This window comes from Chrysochloris asiatica, unplaced genomic scaffold, assembly GCF_000296735.1.
Source record: "Chrysochloris asiatica unplaced genomic scaffold, ChrAsi1.0 scaffold00079, whole genome shotgun sequence".
In the NCBI taxonomy this organism is placed as follows: Eukaryota; Metazoa; Chordata; class Mammalia; order Afrosoricida; family Chrysochloridae; genus Chrysochloris; species Chrysochloris asiatica.
The window spans coordinates 8,271,823-8,281,722 of NW_006408597.1; positions in this window are offsets into that span (position 1 = coordinate 8,271,823).

Genomic DNA, 9,900 nt, shown 5'->3' on the forward strand with positions numbered 1-9,900 from the left:
TGTCTCTCTCCTTTTGTCTTTCTGTGTATTCTTTTGCTATCCCTATTGCCACCAGATATCCCCTCCTCGTGAACCAAACACTCGTGTCGAGGCCGGTCCCCGACAGCTTGTCTCTGTAAGTAACACTTCTCTTTTCTGTAGCTGCTTTCAGGATTCTCTCCTTGTCTTTGATTTTGGAGAGTTTGATTATGATATGTCTTGGTGATTTTCTTTTGGGATCCATCCTTCTTGGGGCTTGTTGAGCTTCTTGAATGCTTATCATTTTTCAGGATATTAGGCGTATTTCCTTCCAGAAGCTCTTCAACTATGTCCTCTGTGAACTTGTAAGATTCTTCCTGTTCCAGAATGCCAATAATTCTTAAGTTATTCCTCTTTGTGCTATCCAACATGTATCTTAGACTTTTTTCAGATTTTTTTTTTTAGACTTTTTTCCTGCTTATTCTTCTATCTTAGCAGTATTGTGAAATTTGTCTTCCAGCTCGCTGGTTCTGGCTTCCATTTTGTCAGTCCTACTTCTTTGTCTTTTCAATGTCTTGTCCATTTCTGATATTTTTATTATTAACCATTTGGACCCCTTTATGTAGGTTTTGAATTGCCTCCAATGATGTACCTATCTTATTTGATTGTTGCTGTAGCGCTTTCTTGATTTCTTCCATATTTTTCTCAAAGCCTTTTTGGAGACTTTTGATGCACTTCAACATCATTTTTCTGAATTCCTTCTCAGGAAGTTCCCAGGCCTGACCTCCTTCCAGTGGGTCTACATCTAGCTCATTTGTGTCAGTTACTCTATCCTGTTTTTGGTCATGTGCTGTAATGCTCGATTGTTTCTTGGGCATCTTCAATAATTAGTTTTTCAGTAATTAAATGAATGTATGCTGATGTTTTATTGAGCTTTATGATTACCTTCAGGTTGATATGAACAGGAGACAAGCTTTCCTTTTTGCTTATTACTCAACTCAGAGTAACTATAACAGGTGTTGGCTAACTATCTGGCTTATAGCAGCTGGTATTGGCTCTTGCCTGGATGGTAGGATTTTACAGGGTGTGATTGCAACTTGGCTATATGACCATAGTTTCTGTCTCTTCTTAGGTAATATAGGGAGAGAAAGAGCCCCCTGAAGGTAAAAGGGGGACCAAAAAACAAAACAACAGCAAACAAAACAAAACAAAACACATAAAAAACAGATTTGGTACAACAGTCTATAATCATGTAAAATAAGAGAAGGAAAAAGAAAAGAAAAGATCTGAAACAAAATATGAGTATGACTTTAATGCCCCTTTCTTGGCCACCTGGGCTGTTCTGGGAGACCATTCTGTTTCAAGCAGTTCCTGGTGGCTCCTCCCACTTCCTCAATTCTGGACCCAGAAATCTTTGCTTGGCAGATCTATGTGCACACATAGTAGAACTCTCTGGAGGTGGGGGGGGGTATGTCCACTCACTCAGGCACCCTCTCTAGTCACCAGAGTGGAGGTGCACAGACAGTGAGAGACCAAAGAACAGAGAAAAAAAAAAAAAAAAAAAGGCCACACCTTTATCTCCTATGATCGTCAGAAATTTGCGGTGGAAGAACTTCTCTTACCTTTCTCTTGCTCCATCATGACCAAGATGGCCATTCTGGGAGCCAGCTAGGTCCTGTGTATCATCAGAAAACAGCGTTTCTTGTCTCTACTACAAATTCCACTGGCTGTGAGTCTTCAAATTTTCTAAATATTCCTTTATATGTAGTTCCAAGTTCTGGAACCGTCCCTTGAACTTGCTTTGTCTGGTATTCTGTGTTGTTGCTGGTAGAGCTTTGCACCACATGTCTCCCTAATGTACCATTAAGACCCACCCTCCTCAAAAATAAGTACATTTTAATGGTAGAAAATATTGAACAAAGAAAAAGATCACTCCCAATCTCTTCATCTAGAATGAAGATTCACATGCTAACGTTTTTCATAATATTAACGAATACATATTTTCCACAAAATTAGGAATACATTACATGTATACAGTTTTTGTCTTGACTTATCAAATTTAGTTAAAAAAAAATTACATGATTTTCTTTTTATATTCAGTTTATGTGTTCATTTACCCAAGCATTGCATGCTTACCAAAACCTCATTGTAGGAAGAATTTTCTCTTTAATGAGATCTTTCTTCTTTTGATTGATCTATTTGGGGTCCTTGACTGGAAGGCTTAAATAATGACCTTGCTGACCAAGTATGATCTTTTTTCACTAGTTGTCATGGAGTCAATTCTGACTCATGGTGATACCATTTGTGTCAGTAGAACTGTGCTCTACAGGGTTTTCAATGGCCAGTGTTTCAAAGTAGATTGCTAGGCCTTTCTCCCAAGGTGCTTCCAGTTACACTCAAATCTCCAACCTTTCTTTTAACCATTTACACATCACAGAGACTCTCAGCATGAGTATGTTGTTATTGTTAGGTGCTGTCAAGTTGGTTACAACTCTTAGTGACATTATGAACAGATCAAACCACTGCCTGGCCCTGCACCATCCACACAATTCTTGTAATATCCAGCCCATTGTTGCAGTCACTATGTCAATCCATCTCATTGGAGCTCTTTCTGTTTTTTTGCTGACCCTCTATTTTACCAAGCATGGTGTCTTTCTCCAGGACTGGTCCCTCCTGAAAACATGTCCAAGGAGCATTATTTCTAAGGAGCATTCTGGTTGCACTAATTCCAAGACATAATTGTTCATTCTTATAGCAATCTATGGTATATTCAATATTCTTCCCAACATCATAATTCAAAGACATCAATTCTTCTTCAGTCTTTCTTTGGATTCCCGGATGGTTCTCTCATTGCCATTGAATTGATTCTGACTCACAGTGACCGTAAAGGACAGAGTACAGCTGCTCCTTAGGGTTTCTGAGACTGGAAACATTTATGGGAACAGCATTATCATTCTCTTCAGCAGCTGGTGGGTTTGAACTGTGGATCTTGTGGTTAGCAGTCATTGCTTACCCATTGTGGCTCTAGGCTCATTAACATGAGTGTAATTTTAGAGAGAGCTGCCTTATGAGCTCTACAACTAGGCTGGGTGCTGCAGAAATTTTGTCAGACCTTCATTCCTCAATTAAAAGCTCTGCTACTGTTAAAATGCATTTTTATCTCTGGAGGTGTGACTTATATCGTCTAGTCCTTTTCTGAATGGAGCTTTTCATAGGAGATAGGAAGGAGAAGTGTGAAGAGAGGGAATATTTCTCACCATTTTGATGTTTCAAGTCCCATTATCTCTCAGAAGGACTGGTATTAAAAATACTGTCAATTATAATAAGAGCACTAATAATTTTTTTTGTAAATTCTTTTTTTTTTTTAATGTTTTACTGTGAATTATGTGATAGTTTACATGGGAGAACATTAGTTTTACATTCATCCTATCATATAGACTTTCGTTGCCATTGTTACAATCCTCTCCATGCATCATCAACCAACCAAAGGGTATACCCTGCAAGCTTGCCCCCCAGTCATCAGCATACAGACCCTCTCCCTCTCTGGGTCTAGAGTCCCCAGCTGATCCATCTCTCCATGTCATCGTCTCTGCCTCCATCCCTGGGATCACTGCTTCTCTGGGTAGGGTCCCGCACTCTGCTCTTCTCCCTTGATGGTCCCAGGGACCTCTGCTCCTGGACTGCAAAGTCAATCACTCCCCTCCTTTTGCTACAAAATCTCTACTTTTACATTTCCAACCCTCACAGTCAGTCCTGATAACAATTATTCACTATTGTACCACAAGAGACCTAGCCCCATCTCCTTTCATCAGCCCCGCCCAGACAAATTGGATACTACTTAGTGGAGATTCTCCCTTCCTCCGTGCCCTCTGGATCTAGGTTCTCTCTTGAAAGCTTGTAAGCCAGTCACTTCTTGCCTTTGTAGCCCTCCCATTTTGGGTAGCCAATGTCCAAGTTGCCCATCCCTGTCTACTCTGTGTGTGGAGGGGGTGGGAATGATCCTTGCTGTAAAAATTTGTTCTCTCTTTTGAGCTACTGCAACTAATTATTTTTTGAGCACCTATTGTCGGCAGTTCAAGCTCACCAGCTGCTCCTTGGAGACCCTATATGGGGTCGCTATGGGTCAAAATCGACTCGCTGGCACTTGACAACAACAACATTGTGTATTAAAAACCTCTTATATAAAAGTACTGGACTGGGAGCCACAGGTTGGCAGTTTAAACCCACCAGCTGCTCCTAGAAACCCTGTACAGGGTAGCCATAAGTCAGAATCAACTTGATGGCACTTAACAACAATAACAACATTATGTATGAGGATAAACACTGGACTGCGAACCACAAAGAGAAAGATGAGGTTTTCTCTGCAATGACTGAAAGCCTTGGCAACTCTTTATAGGTCACTATGTGTCAGGACCAACTCAATGGCACTTAACAGCACAACCAGGTGCTCCTCCTTTCTTCATTTAATCCTCACAACAACCCCATGAGGTGGGTGGTATTACTCTCATTTTATGAATAATAGAGTTGAGACTCAAAGGTGCAGTGCCTCAGATTATCAGGGATGTGAATTCGAATCTGTTGGCTCCAACACTTCTGTTCTATCCACCCCACCACATACTCTCCATGGACATTTATTGAGAACTACATTTGATGGAAACGAGGTTTATGAATCTAAAATGGATGTGAGGGGCTAGAGAGATGGCATGACTTTTTATAGAAAGTTCAATTGCTTCTTCTGAGATTTTAGCAAGAAAGTACTGATTTAAAATGTTTCCCAAAAGACCCAAGACAAGGGTGAAGTTAATTTACTGAGTCTTATTTTCAGCTCTCACCAATCATCTGTCAGTTTGTCTTACTGTGGTGGCTTTTGTGTTGCTGTGATCCTGGGAGCTAGGACAAGGGTATATCAAATATTAACAGGGTCCTTTTTTTTTTTCCACACACAGAAGAAGTTTTATTATCTTGAATGCTGGTGCGTACAAATAATAAGCTTCATTTAGAGGAGGAGAATGAGGAAAGGAAATGTCAGATACTGAGGTGGACTTCTGGGCAGGTCGAGAAGCTTTACAAAGTTGATAGCTTAATTATTCACAGACTCGTAGCAAGCCCTGTATAGGGCTGGTGAGTTTGAACTGCCAACCTTGAGCTTCAAACCAACCTTGTGGTCCAGTGCTTTATCCTGCAATGCCACACTAGGCCTCTGACTATGCTGTCTAGTTTTCTTTTTCTCTCCTATATGCCTTTCTTTCTTCCTCCCTCCTTCCCTTCTTCCTGTCTCTATCTCACTCATTTTGTATTGCTCCCTTTTTTCTTTCTTATTTTATGGAGAAAAACCCTAGTTCAACTTCCAATGAAGTAGCCTCTGAAGTTTTCTAGGGTATAATTAGAAGGTGTTACCTAGGAAGATGGGCAGAGGACAGGAGGAAATGAGTATGTGGAATGTTTACTGGGTGCTAAGCAACATGCTAAGAGCTTTTGTATGTCTTGTATGTTTTAATTATGTAAATATCAAAAAGTGGGTTCTATTATTATCCTGGAGTCCTGGTGTGGCACCATAGGATAAGCACTTGACCTTAAGGTTGGTGGTTCAAATTCACCAGTCGCTTCTCAGAAACCCTGTAACAACAACAACTATTACCCTCGGGAGAAAAGATGAGGTTTTCTGCTCCCATAAAGATTTACAGCCTCAAAAACTCTATGAAGAGTCACTATGAGTTAGAACCGACTAGATAGCACATAGCAGTAACAGCAACAATAGCATTATGTTACCAATTTAAAAATGAGCACGCTGAGGCCAAATAGGTATCTCTCTCAAAGTTTTTAAAGGACAGAGCCAGGACAAACCATAATCTTTTTAGAAGTCTAGTGCCAACTTGTATCACTGATTGCTATTATTTTTTCCCTGACTTTTCCTATACTTTTCAATGTAGTAGGGTAAGTGTTCCCTTTTTGGGGTAATATCTATCAATTGCCTGCTTAAAAACCTAACAGTGGTGAAATATTGGTAAGATTTTAAAAGCCACTGACTGCATGGCTTTCAAAGTCTTTTACAATCTGTCCTTTTATTTGTTGTTGTTTTTAAGTAGCGGGGAGTCGGTTCCGACTCATAGTGACCCTGCACAGGGTTTCTGAGGCTGCACATCTTTATGGGAGCAGAAAGCCTCATCTTTCTCCTGTGGAACAGCTGGTAGTTTTGAGCTGCTGACCTTGAGGTTAGCAGCCCGGTTTGTAACCACTACGCTACCAGAGCTCTTTTATTTAATCAGTTTTATTTCCTATCACTCCTTTTATGTATACTCTCCTCTCCTCAGGATGGCGTCTGTGTGAGTGCCACCCAGCACATGAATTCCCGAATTAGACATCCTTCCACATTCACCTGAGCATCTCACCTTCCTTGAAGGAGCCTTGGTGGCACAATGACTAAGCATTTGGCTGCTAACCAAAAGGTTGGTGGCTCAAACCCAAATAGTAGCTCCACAAAGTAAGACCTGGTTATCTGCTTCCATAAAGACTGCAGCTTAGGAAACTATAGGGAACGTCTGCTCTGTTGCACAGGGTCAGCAGAAGTTGAAATAGACTTGATGACACCTAACAACATCCATGAGAGCTGTTCTTAGTATATTCTGGTATGGTGCTATGGGTTAATGTGCTGAACTGTGAGGTTGCTTTGAATCGCAAGGTTGGCTGTTCAAGCTCACCAGCTGCTCCTCAGAAACCCTATACAGGGTTGCTATGAGGTGCAAACAACTCGATGGCACTAAACAACAACTACAACATCCATGAGAGTTTCTCTGAGCATACTAGTCTTCATTGAAGATAACATTTGGTCACTTCAAAATCCTTCAGTGATAATATTTTATGTGCTAAATAAAACCCAGGCTTTGTAGTCTAGATTGAAGCCAGCCATTCAGCCACAAGTATGTACTAAGAACTAGTTATGTGCCAGACCCTCTCTGGGTACTGAGACAACTCTGGAGAACAAGACACACTGGCTCCCTGCCCTTATAGTGAACATACTGGACAGTAAATAAATAATTGCAATCAATTAAATAATTATTAGTGTGAACCAAGTGCTTACAAAGCCCTTATAATCTGGTCTATCTTTCAGACTTATTCTTTATCCTTTAATTCCATCCAAGTGGGCTCATTCACACTTTCCAGAACTGTGGCTCTACTCACACACTCTCTCTAATCCCCCAACATACGTTCTTCTCTGTTTAACCCATACTCCTCCAGGACCAACTCTGGTTCTGGCTCTTTCATGAAACCTTTCCAGACAGCTTTGCCTGAAGGATCTTTTCTCATTTGAATTCTTAACACTTACTCATTCAACAAATAATTACTGAATGACTTCTTGAAATATTTGTTAAATGACTCCTCATGAAGTTCTAAGCGCGTGCTATGGTTGGTATTAAACTATTTAAATTATATAGAGAATTACAAGTTTTCCTACTGAGAGAGATCAAGGATTCCCTTCCTCCCTCCCCCTAAATTTGTAAAGCATACAAAATTAGATAATTAAAATGGCAATAAAAATTACCCAGTTACTCATAACCCTTCTACTTAGACCTATCACTTACAATTTCCTATTGCTGTTTTCAGGTTTGTTTTTTTTTTTTTTTTCGTTTCCTTTCCACTTCTTTCTGTAGGATAAGCACTGGACCACAAGGCCGGTTTGAACTGCAAGGTCAGTGGTTCAATCTCACCAGCTGCTCCTCAGAAACCCTATATAGGGTCACTATGAGTCAGAACTGACTCGACGTGGCACTTCAACAACAAAGGGTGGCTAAGGAGCCCCAATAGCATATTGGATTATGAGTTGGGCTGCTAACTGCAAGGTCAGCAGTTCGAATCTACCAGTGCTCTGAGGAGGGAAAATTATGCTTTCTGCTTCTATATAGATTTACAGCCTCAGAAACTATACAGGGGCGCTGAGAGTCAGAGGTGACTCCATGGCACACAACTGCCACCACCATAGAGTGGCTATGAGTGGATTAGATGGCACCCAACTACATTCTACCATTGATGGGGAAAAGGTAAAGGTACTTTGGGAGATCTGGCTAGATCCTTCAGCACTGACTTGCTTTGAGTTAATAGCGAACCCTTCTTATTGGAAATCTACATTGCCAAGATAGGATTAAAGCACAAAAGACCTATGAGGTAGCTGTCTCATTGGGTGTCTTCCTCATTTTTGCTGATCTTCCACCTTACCAAGCATGATGTCCTTGTCTGGGGACTGGTCCCTTCTGAAAATATGCTCAAAGAATGACAGATGAAGTCTCTCTATCCTTATTTCTAAGGAGTATTTTGTCTGTATTTCTTCCAACACAGATTTGTTTGTTCTTCTGGTAAACCATGGTACTTTCAATATTCTTTGCAACACCATAATTCAAATGTATCTCTATTCTTCTACCATCTTCCTTATTCACTGTCAAACTTTCATATGCACATGAGATGACTGAAAATACCATGGCTTGGATCAGACACACCTTAGTCCTCAAAATGACACCTTTGCTCTTTAACATTTTAGAGAGGTCTTTGGCAGCATATTTGCCTAATAAAAGAAGATCCATCTGATATCAGCAATGATATCCCTACTTCCACATCCTCTTCTGAGTTTGGCTTGAATTTCTGGCAGCTCCCTGTTGGTGTATTGACGCAATGTATTTGCATCAACAGAGATCAATGTACATCAATAGGGAACAGCCAGAAACATTAAATACATTAAAGAAAAAGTTTCATTGTATTTGAATGATCTTGCAAGTGAAATTAATGATATTGTTAGATGATTTTCACATTCTATCGATCACCTCTCTTTGGAATGGGCACAAACATGCATCTTTTCCAATCCGTTAGCCAGGTATCTGTCTTCCAAATTTCTTGGCATAGATGGTGAGCACCTCTAGCACTGCATCAGTTTGTTGAAACATTTCTATTCATGTCCCATCAATTCCTGGAGCCAATGCCTTTAGTGCAGCTTGGGCTTCTTCCTTCAATACCATCGGTTCTTGATCATATGCTGCCTCTTGAAATGGCTGAGTATCCGCCAATTATTTTTGATACAGTGACTGTGTATTCCTTCTATTTTCTTTTGATGCTTTCTGTCATTTAATATTTGCCCATAGAATCCTTCAATATTGCAACTCAAGGCAGCCTACCTCATGCCTATTTAATGTTTGAAAATGGAGTATAACCAAAGGCCCTTGTCATGAACTGCAGCAGCCATTGGCTTGTATGCATATTCTGCTTTGGTTCTCCGTAATCTGGTGTGGTCCTGGTGTGGCACTGTAAAATAAGTACTGGATTGCTAACCACAAGTTTTGCAGTTCAAATCCACCAGCTGCTCCTTGGGAACTTTATGGAGGGTTGCTATGAGTCAGAACCAACTCAATGGTACTTAACAACAACACATTTAATCTCTATAGAGGTCACTATGCTTTAAATTGCACACCCCATTTTTGATGTTGTTGTTAAGTGCCATCGAGTCAGTTCCAACCCATAGCGACCCTGTAAAAGTGCCATTAAATCAGTTCCAACTCCTAGTCACTCTGTATAGGAGCGGCTGGTGAGTTTGAACCACAGACCTTGCAGTGCAAACTGACCTTATCCTACAGGGCCACCCTGTAGAATCCTGATTCCTTCACATCCACTGGGTGAAAGAAACCTGGGGATTGTAGAAAGGCGTGTCTCTCAAGGCAGGCCAACCCTGCTTCACCAGGAAAGCTTTGCCAGCCCCAGCAAAGGGGTCTTCCGTCTTTCTGGCTTTTAAAAACCACGGTACTGACATCTCTTTTCTCAGGGACGCAGGAAACGGCGAACGCGAAAGGTGAGCAGTCTTCATAGAGGCCAGAGCTGTCGTTTTAATATTCTCAGAAGCACATTCCAGTGAACCTAAAGGGCTCACACTGGAGAGGAACAGTTACGGGGCAGGGGTGCGGGGTG